Source organism: Fukomys damarensis, unplaced genomic scaffold, assembly GCF_012274545.1.
Source record: "Fukomys damarensis isolate Sample0158 unplaced genomic scaffold, DMR_v1.0_HiC HiC_scaffold_14, whole genome shotgun sequence".
Classification (NCBI taxonomy): domain Eukaryota; kingdom Metazoa; phylum Chordata; class Mammalia; order Rodentia; family Bathyergidae; genus Fukomys; species Fukomys damarensis.
The window spans coordinates 72,537,974-72,555,279 of record NW_022900926.1 but is presented as its reverse complement, the minus strand read 5'-3'; the positions used below and the strand labels follow the sequence as shown (position 1 = coordinate 72,555,279).

The window sequence follows — 17,306 nt, the reverse complement described above, 5'->3', positions numbered from 1 at the left end:
TACATTCTAGAGACAGTACAGTTACATTCATTACTGGGATCTTGTACCTTTACATGCCAGGTCTTGGTTCTCATTTTTTCCCCTTGTCCCCACCCCTCTTTGGTATTTTTCAAGACTTAAGCATATTATTAACCATAGTCACTCTGTGTTACAAAAGATCTTTCCATGTTTAATCTTCAAGTCGATATTGTGTAACTTAAATACAATGATGTAAAAGTAATAACATTTTAACCATTAAATATAAATACAGGGCCAAATATGGTGGTACACACCTGTAATTCCAGCACTCAGGAAGCTGAGTCAGGGGGACTGCTGTGAGTTTAAGACCAGCCTGAACTACATAGCAAGACTTCATCTTTAAAAACTCCCTCAAAATATCTCTGCGTCAGCTTTCCTGACTCACACAAGACCAAGCACCTACAACTTAAAGGATGAGATATTCAGTTTAGCTCATGGATTCAGGGAATTCAGTACGTGATCTGCTGGCACTGAGGCAAGAGCATAATGGCAGAAGGACATGACAGAGAAGAGCTGCTCAGTTCAAGGGAGCCAGGAAGCAAAGCAAGGGAGTAGCACCAGACAGGAAGGGACAAAGGACCAGATATAGTACCCAAGAGTATGCCCTCATGACCTATCTTGGTGACTCGCATTGCTGGGACAAGATATCTGACAGTCACAAGTTAAAGGAGGAGAGACTGATTCTGGCTCACAGTTGTAGAGGTTCAGTCCATGGTTGACTGGCTCCAAGGCAGGGTGGCGTGAATAGAGTGGCACTGCAGAGGAGAAACAGTCCGAGGTGTGGAAGGCAGGAAGGCAGGAGCAGCAGCAAAACTTTCTTTCTCTTTCGTCCCATCCAGGCTCCACGCCTACTGGATAGGGTGGGCCTTCCTGATATCCACACCCAGAACTACAATAAACCAATCACCCAAAACTTCATTCCTGAAGGGTCTGGGCCATTCATGCTCTTGATGGATTGGGCTGTTGTAGTTTTTCATTGACATTACTCTTAGGGCAGGGTTATACTAAGAGATACCTTAAGGGATCTCCTGTATTTTAGACGTACTCTTTCTTACCCCTATTTTGGAGAAATTCAATTTCCCTTTGGTAGTAAGTATAGATCACCCTATCCAGTCCAGTAGCCACTTTTTTTTGACCATTGATTCAGAGATATGAGAAACCCAAAGTGGCCGATGCCAGTCTTAACATCCAGCTAAACTGAATTATTACTGTTCCTGGTGGAAACATTCTTCTCTTTGAAATAAAGACCTCTAGCCAGCTGGACAACAAACAAACAAACAAAAATCCTGTGGGGAATGAAGGCAACAATTTTGAGTTGGTAGTGGGGTAATAGAAAATGATATCACTGTTGTCTCTACCATTTGATTTCTGGACCTATGAGTCATGGCTATGGGAGAAGCAACCACAGATAAGGTATCAAATCAATAGCAGTTCCCTGTTATATTAGGAAATAGAGTCAGTGATCAGATTTTGGTCACTGATAATTTACTGAAGCACCTATACACACACATGCATGTGTCTTTTCATTCACTTTTAAATGTAGGGAATATTTATAAAATCTTTGTACAAATTTAAAGTTATAAGATCCATCTATTAGAAATATATACCCACAACTAGATAATCTGTTAGATATAGGTAATTAAACTTCATTGTTTTAAAAATATCACCTAAAACTGAGGCTCCAAAAGGCTTCTATGTGAAAAGCTCCATTCCCAGTCTGTGGCACTATTGGGAGGTGGGGCTTGGTGGAAGGAAGACGGGTTAGTGAGGGTGTGCATTGAAGGAGATAATGGGACACTGGTCCCTCCTCTCTCTCTTGCTTCCTAGTTGCCATTAGGTAACCAGATTCTTCTGCTACACACTCCTGCCGTGATGCGCTGACTCACTACAAACCCAAAGGCAGCAGGGTCAAGTGGCCATGGACTAAATCCTCTGAAACTGTGATCCAAAATGAATGCTTACTCCTTATAAATTAACCCAGGCATTTTGTCACATTAATGGGAAGCTGATACAAATGATCTGGGAAGGTGGAAAGGCACTATAAGATGGTCCAGGGAAGAGGTGTAGCACTCTCCTTTCATTACACTGGTCTAGGCAATGCTCCAAGAAAGTTAAGCTCATTATGTTGCTCTGTGCTTCTACCTGACAACTGAATACTGCTGAAGACAACTCATATTAGGCTGACTGGTCAGATCTTAAAACTGTGCCCCCAAATCTCAAGTAGGCAATCAATATTGCCTAGCACTTTTACCTAGAACATTAATTTTTTCACTATCCAAAATGATTACTTCATACTTTCTTTTGAAGCCTCAAACTTCTTACACGCTACCCCCTCTAAATGAAATAACCTTTCAAGAAATATTTATTGAACATCTATTATGTGCCAAGTACTGTCTCCTAAGTACCGAGAGAGAGCAGTAACCAATGCAGTGTTTGCCCTCCACGAGCTTACCCTCTAATGGGAGACAGGAAACAAATAAACAAAAAAATGTGTAGTATTTTGCATGGTGTTAAGTGCTATGGAGAAAAGTAAAACAGGTTGGGGAAAATGGTACTTTGGTGGGAGTGGTAAGTCACACAGATTATTCTAGGACACAAGGAGGCCTTTGCCTTTGACTTTTAGCAAGTTGTGTAGCCTCCAGAGGTATCAGAACACAGAGTAACATGATCAAGCTTAGATTTTGAAGGATCACTTTGCCCGCTGTAGTGAAAACAGACCACAGGGAAGGAAGGGTTCAAGCCTATGTCCCTGCTTTCCCCCATTTTACTTGCTCAGCTGAGGCTGCTTCAGCCTTCCAGAGTTCTGAGATTACAAGCATGAGCCAGCATGTCTGGCTTTATTTCACATATTTTAACGGGGGAAAAGTATAATTTTCAAACAGTTTAAAAGCATGAGTCAGTCGGCTGTGGTGGCGCATGCCTATAATCCCAGCACTCGGGAGGCTGAGACGGGAGGAATTGCTGTGAGTTCGAGACCAGCCTGGGCTACATAGGGAGTTCCAGGTCAGCCTCAACTACATAGTGAGACCCTGTCTCAAAACAAAAAAAAAAACAAAGCATGATTCATACACAAATATAAAATGAAATTTTATCAAATGTTTATTAGCTCATTAAAGTCGTTCAAATTTGTTATAGGTATTCAAACATAAAAAGAAACTCCTCCATGTACTCTTTATCATGTTGTGCTGCCCTTCCACATGCCACAGGGCTGACTATGTACTACAGCCTCTAAAACTGTGATCCAAAATAAACGTTTTCTCTATTAAAGTTGATGCATCTCAGGTATTTGTTATAGAAATGGAAAGCTGACTAACATAGAATTGGTGCCAAGAGGAGAGGTGACTTCTTACTGCTAACAATGTGGAAAGGCCTTTGAAGTTGGTTTCCAGGAGGAGTTTGGAGGAGTGGACGAGAGCATTATGAATGGAGCTTAACAAATGAGTCCTGTGAGGGGTCAGAAGACCAGAATGCTAGCAGGATGCAGACAGTAGAGGTGCTGTTGACAGATTTCAGATGGAAATGAGGACTGAGGACCACCTGTGTTCTGTCACTGCAAAGAATTTGCATGCATGGAGACTATGGGGGGGCAAGCTTAAAGATGACAGGCTAGAATATTTGGCAGGGGAAATTTCAAGGCAGCATAGTATTTGAGGAGTGACATGGTATTACGTGCTGCTTTTAGCCAAATTTACTGTGAGAATCAAGAGCACAGAGGGGCAGAGTGGAAAAATTTGGAAAACGTGCAGTTTGACTAGAAAAGAAGCAAGCTTAAAGGTGCTGCCAAAGACGTGCAGTTGCTAAAGCAATTAGCATGTTAAAAAAGAAGCCAGGTACTGTGCTTCAGGACAACAGCAAAGGCTGGGCATCTGAGGAACTGCAAGACCCTCTCATAATGTAAATTTCTTTCAAAGTTTTTTTCCAGGCCAGTCTTTTGAGAAGTGAGCCCTGGAGCACCCTGCTCATCTGGGTCTGTGGATGTCTTCAGCTAGCAAGGGATTCATGCTGTTGCAGCCATGGTTCAAGTAGGCCCAGATGCAGCTCATGCTGGCATCAGACTTTGGTACTGTCTACTTGATGTTGGTTTATAGGCATAAAGAATACAAGAGTTATGTGATCACTGAGGTTTCCACTGAGATTTCAAAGGAAAGCCTCAGAGGCCAGGCAGTCCCTGCAAGCAGCTTCCGACAGAGTGATATGTGGGCCAGTAAGATTGAAACAGGTGGTAATGGAGATCCCAGTAAGGGAGCAATGCTAAGAACACAGAAAGGCTGTTTTAGGAAGGTGTAGCCAGTGTGCAAAGCCAGTTCAAGAAAGTAGCTATGTGGGCTGCATTCAGCAAAGGCAGAGGGGTGGGGCTGCCTGAGCTTTTGGAAACCCACATCTCATCCCAGTGTGCTCAGGATGCCAGACTGGAGAAACAGGGTTTAATATTTGTCCTACTTGTTTCAGTCTTGCTTTTTAAAAATTTTTATTTTTAAAAAATTTCTTAAAAATAGTTAGGGGCCATGAGAAATCAATCCAGCAGCTGCTAGATGATGCAAAGAATAAGTGATACTCACAGGTGAAATAAATAGGACACACGTGTAAATACTGAACAGTTTCTCTGGTGTGAGAAATTGCAAGTGTAAATAAGAATGAAAATGTATAATAGATAAGGTGAAATAGGAAGTAAAGCTGCAAAAGGGAAGGGGAAGTGGGAAGGACAGGGAAAGGAAAGGGGAATGGAGTTAATATGAGAAAAGATAAAAATGGAAGCAATGTTTTTTGTAAGTAGGGAGGGATGGAAGGGTTGATAAGAGGCCAGGGGAATGGGGAAAAAGTAAGAATCAAGACATATTATGTAAATGTACAAATCTCCAATGATGGGTGTCGTATTATATACCTTAAATGTACCAATGTAAAATTAATTAAAAATTTTAGTACGTTTGCAGTACGCAATGATCACACTCATCATGGGGATCTGGCACATGTGCACGCCACATTTTAATTCATTCCCTTTCCCTGTCTCCCCCCCTCCATGTGCTGGTCCCCTTCCCTTTTACAAAAGATCCACTTCCCTTTATATTATTATCTGCCTTTCATTTTGCTGGTTAGCTTACTTATACTTTGGGTTTCTCACATGAGAGAAACCACGCAATATCTAAGCTTGTGCGTCTGATTTATTTCCCTTAAAATTATGGTCTCAAGGTGCATTATTTTCCTACAAATGATTCTGTTCATCCTTCTTTATGGCAGAGTAGTATTCTATTGTGTCAATACCACATTTTTGCTCTCCATTCATTTGTTGATGGACATATAGGCCACTTCCAAGATTTAGCTATTCTGAGTTGTGCTGCTGTAACAAACAGGTAATGCATGCCTCATTATAAGAGATCTTTCAGGAAGATACCTGGAAGGAAAAACAGATGGATCAAATGGAATTTCTTTTTCCATTTTTGAGGAATATTCACAATTATTAGTGGTTGTATTAGTTTGCATTCCCATCAGCAACATAGAAGGGTTCCTTTTCCCCACAGCCTCACCAGCATTTATTATTGTTTGAGTTCTTATTGATTACCATTCTTTCTGGAGACAGAATCTCAGTGTTGTTTTAATTGCATTTCTCTAATGACCAGAGATGTTGAACATTTTTTCATGTATTTTTTGGCTATTTGTACTTCTGAGAGGTGTCTCTTCCTTTCAGTTGCCCATTTTCTGATTGGGTCTTATATTTTTTTGCAGGGGGTTGGTCTAACTTTTTTAAGTTTTTTTTTTTTGGTACCGGGGATTGAACTCAGGTCCTTAAGCTTGCAAGGCAGGCCACTGAACCTCTGAGCTAAATCCCCAGCCCCTTAAATTCTTTATATATTCTAGATATCATCCCTCTGTCCAAGGAATAGCTGGCAATTTTTTCCCATTTTGTAGGTTGCCTGTTCACTCTGTTGGGTTTTTCTTTGCTGTGCAGAAGCTTTTTATTTCATATGGTTCCATTTTTTATTTTTGATGCTATTTCTTGTGTAATTAAGGCTCTGTTCAGAAAGACCTTGCCTGTGCCTATGTATTCAATATTTTTACTTATTTTATCTTCAAGGGTTCCTGTTTGCATATTTAGGCCTTTCGTCCATTTTGTTTTTAGTTTAGTACATGGTGAGAGATGTGAGTCACAGTTCAATGTTCTTCATGGGCTAAATAAAGCACCAAATGCTAAAGCACCTATTTTTCTTCTAGCCTAAGTTTTTGGTCGCTTTGTTAAAGCTCAGATGGATAATGTGCTCAGCATCCTCTGTTTTGTTCCACTGATTCATAGGCCTGTTTTTGTGCCAATACAATGTTGTTCTTTTCACTGTAGCTTTGTAATATAGCTTGAAATCTGGGATGATACCTCCTGCTTTGCTCTTGTTGCCCAGGATTGTTTTTGCTATTCAGAGTATCTTCTGGTTCCATATGAAATTTAAGATTGTTTTCTATACTTCTGTGAAGAATGTTGCTGGTATTCTGATTCAGAGTGAATTGAATCTATGCATAACTTTTGGAAGTATGGTCATTTTGACAATATTGGTTCTACCTACTCAAACGGGATATCTATTTTCTGACGTTCTTCAATCTCTCTTTTCAGACTACTGTAGTTTTTATTGTGGAGGTTTTTCACTTCTCTGGTTAGCTTAATTCTTAAATATTTAATTTTTTTGAAGCTACTGTGAATGATAGTGTTTTCCTAATTTCTTTCTCAGTGAATTGATTATTGGTATACAGGAATGCTACTCATATTTGTGTGTTGATTTTACATCCTGCTACATTGCTGAACTTGGTTATTAATTCTATGAATCTTGGTGGAACTTTTGTGCCTTCTTTGTAAAGGATCATGTCATTTGGAAATAGTGGTAATTTGACTTTCCTGTACGTACAATGGTACAACAGTAATTGTTCCTTTCCTGTATGTCTCCCTTTGATTTCTTTCTCTTCCTTCATTACTCTGGTTGCTAATGTGAGTACTGTATTAAACAGGAGCAGTGACAATGAACATCTTTGTCTAGTTTCTGATTTTAGAGGGAAGGCTCTCAACTCCCCCCCCCCTTAATATGATGCTGGCGGTAGGGTTGTCATAACGGCTTTTATGACATTGACATAAAGTCCTTCTTTCCCTCTTTTCTTCAGGATTTTTACCACGAATTAATGTTGATTTTGTCAAAAGCTTTCTTTGCATTTGTTTTGATGACTATGTAACTTTTGTCCTTCCTTCTGTTTATATAGCACGTTACACTTACTGATTTGCACATGTTGAATTATCCTTACATTTCTGGGATGAAGCCTACTTGGCCACAACATATGATCATTTTAATGATATGTCTCATTCTATTTGCTAGTATCTTGTTGAATATTTTTGTGTCTTTGTTCCTTTAAGTGATTGGTCTATAGTTTTCTTCTTTAGTTGAGTCTTTTTCTGATTTTGGAATCAGGCTAGTGCTAGCCTTCAGGAATGACTTTGGGAGTACTCCTTCCCCATTTCATTAAAAATTTGAAGAATATTGATGTTAGATCTTCTCTGAAGTTCTTGCCCAATTCAGCAGTGAATCCATCGAGTTTTGATCTTTTCTTGGTTGGTTTTTAATTACTGCTTTAACTTCATCACCTGTTATTGTATTATTTAGAGTTTTTATACCTTCTTGGTTCAGTTTTTGGTATTTCATGTGTATCTAGGAATCTATTTATTTCTTTTGGATTCTCCAATTTATTACAGTATAGATTTTTGAACTAGTTACTAAAATCTCTTGTACTTTGGCCATATCTATTGTGATTTCACCTTTTTCATTTCTCATTGCATTGATTTAGGTCTTTTCTTTCCTTTTTTGGTAAGACTGGCTAGGGGTTTGCCTATTTTATTTATTCTCGTAAAGAATCAGCTCTATAATTCATTGATTTTTTTTTTGTCTCAGTTTCCTAAATTTGTGCTCACATCTTTATCATTTCCTTCCTAACTAGGAAGGATTTGGATTGTTATTGTTTTCCTAGGACCTTGAGGTGCACCATTAGGTTATTTGGTCTTTCTCCCTCCTTCCCCGCCTCCCGGACCTTCTGCTTCTAATGTGGACTTCCACAGCTATGAACTTCACTCTTAGGACCGCTTTCATTGTACCTGCTTAGGTTCTGGTATGTTGTCTGGCGCTATTGTTTGATTCTTGCAACTGTCTAATTTTTTCACTTGATTTTTTCTGTGACCCATTGATTGTCCAAGAGTGTACTGATTAATCTTTGTGTGTTTCCATAATTTATATGGTTTCTTTTGCCACTGATTTTTAGTTTCATTGCACTATGATCTGATAATATGCAAAGGACAATTTAGATTATTTTGTCTTTAGCATGCTTTATGGATTATTATGTGATCTATTTTGGAAAGAGTTTCACAAGCTGCTGGGAAGAATGTGTGGTCTGGTTTTGTTGGGTAGAACACTCTGTAGATATCTGTTAAATCCATTTGTTCAAAAGTGTGGTTCAAGCCTGATGTTTCTTTGTTGACTTTTTATCTAGTTGATCTGTGTATTTGTGATAATAGGGTATTGAGGTCCCCTACTATAATTCTGTTGATGTTTATCTGGTCTTTTATGTCCAGTGGTGTTTGATTTACAAAGTTGGGTATGCCAGTGTTCAGTGCATACATATTTATAATTATTCTCTCTTCTTGTAGAATTGTTCCCTTAACCAATATGTAGTTTTTGCCTTTTCTGATCAGTTTTGGCTTGAAGTACACTTTGTCTGAAAGTAAGATAGCTACTCTTGCTTGTTTTGGGGCTCCTGTTGCATGGAATATTGATTTCTATCCTTTGATTTTTTTTAAGTCTATGTATTTCTTTTTGGATTAAATGTGTATCTTATATATAACATCATTGGGTTTTGTTTTTTGATCCATTAAGCTAACCTATGCCTTTTGATTGGTGGTGTGAGATCATTCACATTGAGAGTTATTACTGAAAAGTACTGACTTCTCTCACTGCATTATTTTCCTATTGCTGATTCCCTTTTTCTCCCTTTCTGCCTAGCTGCTCATCCTTCCTAATGTTTATTTCATTACACTTTATGGCATTGTTGGCTTTATTGTCTCTTCTCGGATATCTTGCGAATTTTTTGAGTGCTGGTTTGGTGGCCATGAATTTTTTAAATGAGCTCTTTGTCATGAAAGACCGTATTTCTCTGACAATGTTGAAGATGATTTTGAAGTATGTATCAGTCTAGGTTTTAGGGCTTCAAACGCTACTCAATGCTCTCTTGGCCTGTAAGATTTATATTGAGAAGTACGTTGCAATTGCACTGGATTTACCTTTATAAATGATTTGTTGCTTTTGTCCAACAGCTTTTAAGGTTGTGTCTTTGTGTTGGACTACTGGGATTTTGACTATGATGTGGAGAACTTTTCTGATCATCGCTATTTGGGATTCTCTATGCACTTATCATTATGTTTTTCTCTATATTTGAAACATTTTATTAATTTTATAAATAGGGTTTTATATGCCATTTGTGCTGTCTTCTGATTTTTCAGTTACTCTAATTAAGCTTGTATTAGTCTTCTTTGCATTATCTAGCAGCTGCTAGATCCATTTTCCATGTTCTCTTTTGTTCCTAAGGTATCTCTGAGTATATGGTCACTTGCATCAGCCCCATCTTCTAGTTTTGACACTCATATTGGTCACTTCTGCCGCTCATTCCTTCAATAACATTTTTTATCTCTTGGACTCCTGTTTACTTTTTTATGGATTCCAATTTCTTGATAATGTGGTTATTTGTGTTTTATATCATTTTGTGTAGCTCAGCTAGCTTTTTATTATTGTCTTCTGTAAGCCCATTGATCACATTGTTTATTAAGTAAATTATCTGTTCAGTTATATCATTTTTGAGCTCACTGGGGTCTTATCAATCTTTTTGTTTCCTCTTTTATCACTTGTTATAATTTGGCTCTTTGGCATTTTATTTCCTCCCCACTGATGCCCTGTGGATCAACTTCAGGGGAGTTGGGATTTTTTTGTTGCCTTGTCTTCTCATATTTCTTTTCTTTTTGTGCTGAGGCTTGCAATTATAGTGCAAAGACTTTGTTGTAACTATGAAGATACCTTTAGTTAGTGTCTGCTTTTCACTGATATACTCTGACCATTGGTAAGTATACTACTTTGCCTCTGTCCCAGATTCAACCACTTCCATTAATTTGGGAAGGGAGGATGGAGTGTAAATGGTCTAGCATCAAGTTTTCCAGAAATGAACCACAGTAATGTTGATGACACAAAGACAAATCAGCTGTTGGCATACAGTGAAAAACCAATTAATAGCAACAACTATGCCACCCTGGCAATAGCAACAAATTAATAAAAATACTAGAGTCCAAGACAAATTAGATGTTGAAATACTGTAAGAAGCAATTAAAGCTATCATTGTACCACCCTTAACCAAAGAAAAGAGATCTCTAGTTATCATATAGACACAAGGAAAAACCAAATACAGTAAAACCTTGGATTGTAAGCAAGTTGATCTGCAAATGTTCCATGAGATGAGCAACCATTTCTAATCAATTTTAACTTGATAAACAAATAATGTCTTGCTATATGAGTAATATGTGAACATCACATGATCACAACTGAGTCAATGGTTCTCTCTCTGTCTCTCTGTCTCTCTCTCTCTCTCATTGCAGAATCGTGGGTGATCATCTCCTAACAACAAGAACATATGGAGGAGATCTCATCTGCAGAGGAGAAAGAGAAAAAGGTGGAGGAATCCCTCACTTCAAATGAGATTAGGGAGATGTGTAAAATGTGGGAAACAGTGCGAAATTCTGTAGAAAAGCACCACTGGAATAAGCTTGTGGCAGTGCGAATGATGAATTTGTTTAACAACAATGCAAAGTCACATTTGTATGAAATCCTCAAAAGGAGGTAAAAGCCAAGTGTCACTGGATAGATTCTTTGTTAGAGCTGCACCAAAAGCAAAAGATTTCAATCAATCAGCCAATAGACAGCAGTGATTCTATTAGTGAAAGTTGTCCTGTGCAATTACCATCCTCGTTCTTGTTTCCCTCACGCCTGCCACAAAGTCAAGTGCAGATTAATTTACTTTTCTCTATATTTTGTGTTTTCTTTATTGTTTTGTTTTATATTTTAGTATTATAATCATTTTTATATTAATATTTTTGGATTGTGGAATGAATCAATTGAGTTTCCATTATTTCTTATGGGGAAATTTGCTTTGGTATACAAGCACTTTGGAGAAAAAAGTAGAATAAGAAAATAGAATAAAAAAGAAAACATCCAAACTGCAAAAAACCAATAAAGGCAAAAAAAAGGAAATGAGACCAAAAAATAGTGCTCTGTGTTTTTGAATGAGTGGTTTCTTTCTGAAGTCTGTAGTATTGGAATCTAAAAGATATGGGGAGGTATAATGAATCACTGGAAGACATTTTGTTTCAACACTCACTTTTTTTGTGTGAATGCTGAATTCTGCTCCCCCTTTCCCACTGGGCATGGTTGGTTAATGGTTTCTGCCCCAAGGCTGTAGTCATCCCTGTTGCTCCCAGCCTCTGTGTTTCTCTGTGCTCCCAAACTCACAGCTTTTTCCACCCAGCTTCACCGCATGTGGGCCTGTCAGGGGTTCCGCCTGATCCCAAGTGCCTCTGTCCGTACTCCCTAGGCTGTGGTAACCATCCAAGCCAAGGTAGATCCCTGCTCATATTAGTAGATGGGGAAAACAAACAGATCACTGAGTTCTGTTCTGGATGTAGGCAATGGGGTGGAGGTTCAGGCAGACCACTGGACCTAATGGCCAACATGGTTCAGACCCAGCAGCACATGACAAGCCTGACTTCTCATCATGAAGGGTAGGGCCCCTGTGTCCTTCCCAGCTGGATCTTGTCAGGGGTGTCTATGCCAGCATCTTCTCTGAAACTGTCTCTTGTAGCCTTCTCCCACACAGGAACGGTGGTTGGGTCACACCAGAAACCTTGAAATGTAGTTGTTCTATGGCTCAGTCTTAATCAATTAACATTTCCCCAAAATGGTTCCTGATTAAACCCTCTCAGATATGGCTGGTGTTGCTCTGCATTTCTCTCCAACTCTAGCCTGTCATGAAGGAGTCACTTTCAGAGTAAAATCCCATGCTGACTCTGCAGTTTACAAATGTAAACTTTTGTTTACTTTTCTGTATAAAAGTTGAACCATCTTGGGTACTTATTTCAGTAACAGAGGACTAACACGCTGAGTTTCCTGCCTTTTCCTTTTGTTAGCTTTTGCTATTATAATAATGTAGGCAAGAGCAATAAATGACCTGTTTGGGCAAGGGCATTACTTTTTTGTTATTAGGTTTTAAAATAAGACCTTTATCGTGAACTTATTCTTATATTCAGGGACCATTATATAGATCATAGTGAATATAATTTAACAATCATTAATTAACCTTATTGTCTTAGTCATTGGGTGACTTATTTACCTTCCAGGTAAATAAAAAACACATAAGCCTCAAAGATTTGCAGCTCTAAATCCCTAGTCCAGTTACCTCCACCAGGCATCTAATCTGAAGCTTAAAATTCTTCCTACTGTCTCTACCAAAAGATTCTGAGCTGATGATTCCAGCTGAATTATTTCCATTCCACTTCAAATGTTGTCCTTTTCCTGTATTCCTATTCCTGTCTATGGCCTATAACTTACTCAGTTCTCCAAATTTGTAACCATTGCTGGATCATGTTTCAGATCTAACTAACCACCAGTTGTTGTTCTTTCTGTACCATACATATCTTTTATCAAATCTTTCTTTCCCACCCTAACCATAGCCTCCAGTTAAGCCTTTATTGTCTTTTAATTACCACAGTCTCTAGCCTGCACCCCAAATGTCCTTGCTGCTAGAGTTCCTAAAATGCCCACACGATTATGTCACTGTCCTGCTCATGTCCTTCAACTGTTACCCACCGCCTGTAGGCTAAAACTGAGGCTTTTTAGCATGGAGTACTAAGTAGGTGAATTGGCTTTAGCACCATATTTCAATCAGCACAAATAACAAGCTCGAAGTAAAAATAGTAAGCTTGCCATGCAATTGCAGTTTTAAGACAAGTTCTGTAGTCTTTCCTTCTGTCTAGACTGCTGCTACTTACTTTTAGCCATTCTAGAGCTGCTGTTGGGCGAATTCCTACTTACTCTGTAAGACATCAGTCAAAAACTACCTCCTCTTTGAAGAAATTTTTGACTTTTCTCAAAATCCCTGGGTAGAGTATGTTTTATTTTTAATGCTTCCCAAACCCCTCTACTTTATTTCCTTTAATATTTATTTTTATTATACACGTTTTTATGTCCTATTCTTTAAGCACAGTGATATTCCAGTCAGTTTTGTTTATTCTAGTGTCTACCACAGTGAATTACTGCTTTTTGTTTTGCTTTGTTTTTCCACATATTCTATATATATGAGATAAAAAGCAGATTTAATGCAACTCAGACTTGGAGGAAGGCATTTAAAAAATTAATTTCAATATTATGCTTCTTAATCTTTTGAATCATAGACTTCTGTTGAAAAATAATACAAATTATGACTTTCAGAAAAAAATACATACTTACAAAACTCTGTTTTGTGGAATTCACAAATATCTCAAGCCTGATAATAGCTGACCACAAACTGTCTTTTTTTGGTACTGAGAGTCGAACTTGGGGCTTTGTGCTTGCAAGACAGGCGCTGTGCCACTGAGCTACAGCCCCAGGTCTATCTTTCCATTTCTTAAGAAGTCTCATGAACAAAACTTTAGAAGTACTAAAACTGACAAGAAACAATCTTTCATCGAGTGCTGTTCCCATACTACCTAATTCATCTTCTACCAAAGTGACCCTTTTTGTGGTTACTCCTTCTAGAGACCGTTTATACAGATGCATGCACAATTTTTTTCCACTTACCTTGGCAATTGTGCCATACAGTACGTAAGATTTCACGTGCATGGGATTGTATAGCATTTCTCCTCTAGTTTTCTTCAATATATTTTTTAGATTTTGAAATAATTTTAAGCTTGCAAAAAAAAGTTGCTAACATAATATAAAGTTTACCTTATTTTTTTTTCCCCTGGAGCCACTTGAAGGTTGATTCAATGTCCTGTGACTCCTGAATACTTTCCATTGTATTTCCTAAAAATCAAAATGTTCTTACCCAGCCACAATTATCAAAATCAGGAAATTAACATTATATATTATAACACCTAATTTTAAGAACCCTTTCAAATTTTGCTAGTTGTCCCAGTAACGTTCTTTATGTCAAGTATAGCTTCTCAATCTTTTTTTGACTTTTCTAGCTGCAGCCCTATTAAAGATTATAGGGTAGAGAATTTGTACAATGAACTTAATTTGGCTTAATATTTCCTAATACATTAGTATAAAATATTAATTTGGCAGAAATGTGACAGAACTGATGCAGGGTTCTTCTAATTGCATTCTATCAGGTGTCACTCAATTTCTGTGCATTGTGTTATGATGACATTCATGTTCATTTAATTAACACGGGATCTGAAGACTTCTCCATTGTAAATTTTCTTTTTGAAGTTTGTAATTAAGAAACATTTTGGTGGCAGGTATCTTTGAAAATATGCAAATATCATATTTCTTATCAATTTATTCATTTATTTAAATATATTACAATGACTTATGGTTTGTTATATTCAATGGCTTATAGCTTGTTAGCCACTATTATTTATTTTGATCTCAAGTAGTCTTGGGTCGGACAAGTGGAAAACTATTCAAGCTGGCTTGTGTCCTGATATGTCCCTATCATTCCTGGAGCACTTCCTTACTTTCTGGCACAAGATAATCCAGGATCAACTTGCACTTCTCCTGTTTCATTGGTTAAGTCAGATCCTTGCTTCTGTTTAGTGGAGAGTGATACTTAGAAGCCAAGATCACTATGTGTGCTCATTACTATTGTGGTACCTTTGAAAGCAGGCCTCAGTGGACAGAACCAGGAGAAACACATGCACACAAATACATATATATTTACATCTACATTTATTTATCTCTCTATATATTTTAAGCCATGAGTTTGCATTATTTCTCATTCTAATCTAACATGATAGAGAGTTCATTTCTTTTCATATTTCTGACAGTGAGGCACTGGACCCTAATTCTCTTTAATATACTTTCTTATCTGATCAGTACATCTGAATGTAAGCAAATTCCTGTTGCTGTTCTTGCACCTGCATGGAACCCTTCTAATCCTACTGAGGACCCAATACCTGCATCAGGCTGACATTACTCCCCTCCGTGCGAATGCTCTCTGACCCCACCAATCACAGATGACTACCTTGCTCTTCTTGACCTTTATGATTTAATGGTTCCAGGAAGGGAAGAGAAAAGAAGGTAAGGGAAAAGGGCTTCTAATTTATTTAATATGCCTTTTGAACCTCCCACCCCTTTTTTACTATTGCAAACAAAATTGCAATGAACATTAATGTCTATCCAAGGCTACTGTACATTTAAGATAAGTTTCTAGAGATTAACTTGTAGGGTTAGAGATTATGTACATGTGTAGTGTTGGTTATGCTATGTTGCTTTCTACAGAAGTTTAACAATGTACATATCCACCAAAAACATAATGGTTATTCTAAGACATAGACTTAAAAGTTACATAATGACATTTGAGAAGATTAAGACAACCTATTTTCTCTTTTAAAAATACATTTATTATTACATAAATCAAATTTTCTATTTTGTTTGTAGGTTACAAAAATGAAACAAAATTTAGCTATCACAAGCAAATTTAGTAACACAAAACAGTAACTAAAAAAAAAAAAGATGAGGTAAAAAGTAACTATAAGAACCCTCAGAAACATAAATTAGGACCCTAAATCAAACAGGAGTTAATGCAGTAGCTCTGCATTTACAAGGCAGAAATGATAACCTGTAAAGTAGGACGATACAAAACAGCCCAGAAGCAATTTTTTCTACCAAATTTGTTATTCAGATACTGGTAAGAAAGCGGCTTGAGCTTGAATTCTTTTTACAGCCAAACAGTGGTATCAAGATGCTTACTAGAGTAGCCCTTACAATTGCCCTGGCCATGTCAGAAACTGGATGGGATTCTTTTTTGTTTGTTTGTTTATTTTGAGACAGGGTCTCACTATGTAGTTGACTGACCTAGAACTCACTATGTAGCCCAGGCTGGTCTTGAACTCACAGCGATCCTCCTGCCTCAGCCTCCCCAGTGCTGGGATTACAGGCGTGCACCACTACATCCAGCTCGGATGGGATTCCTAAATTCAGCGTTTTGACTAGGATTTTCAGGGTTTTAGCACTAAGCTTGGTGTATCACTCAGTTACAAGCACACTTAATGGTCTCTTCCCAGTCCTGTGCCCAGTGTGGCTGTTAACAGCTGGAGCGACTACTCACATTGAAATTAAATTGAAAATTCAGTCCTTCAGTAGCAGCAGGTACATTTGAGCAGGGCTCAATAGCCCCCAGTGGCTACCGTGTTAAGGCAGACATGTAGAATATTTCCAACACAGCAAGAAGTTTTACATTGCAGCGTTGCTATAAACCCGGCGCTGGGGCGCATGGTGTAATCCCAGTCACTGGGAGGCTCAGGGAGGAGGAATGCAAATTCAAGGCCAGTCTAGCTAATTTAACAAGATCCTGTCTAAAAACCCAAATGGGCTGGATGCAGCGAAGTGTTAGGGCCCTTGCCTAGTGTATGGGAAGCTTTGAATTCAATCTTCAGTATCACACACGGTAAAAACAAAACAAAACAAAAAACAAACCTTTAAACCCACCAGTTCCAATACCAATAATACAGTATCAGACCAGATGTAGGAGAAATAGGGGAAAATGCTGATAACACTAAGTAAAAATCATACCAGCCACGCGTGATGTAGGAGAACAGCAAATCCAAGCTCAGTTAGGGCAATTTGACAATTTAACGAGACTCTGTCCAAAAAAAAAAAAAAAAAAAAAAAGTGGGAATTGGGGAGGTGGGGACACAGCTCAGCGAGAAGGCCCTGGGTTCAATTCCCAATAACCCTAACCTCCCCAGCAAAATTCTTGCAAAAGCCCTAGTGTCAGCTGGCTTTCTCTGGCCCTCACTCGACAGTAATCTTCACGCTAAGGCCCTGTCGGTCTGGTGACTGTAGGAACTCCGCAGACTTCTAGAAGGCAGGAAACTCTCAGAGCAGTAGGCGCTCCGAGGCCAAGACCGGGACAGAAGGTCTAAAGCGGGAGAGGCCTACTCCAGGAGCAGCCTGGAGCCCATCTCCAAAGTTCTGAGTGTACACAGTAGTTCCCCAGCTCGCCGCCTGAGGCCCGGAACGGTGGCGGCCAATGGG

General features: G+C 38.5%; 1 protein-coding gene across 1 annotated transcript in view; it reads left to right on the top strand.

The window, feature by feature from the left end:
• Ostm1 (osteoclastogenesis associated transmembrane protein 1) overlaps positions 1-17,306 on the top strand; it is a 59,279-nt gene that overhangs the window by 22,100 nt on the left and 19,873 nt on the right. The gene's annotated exons all lie outside the window — the stretch shown is intronic.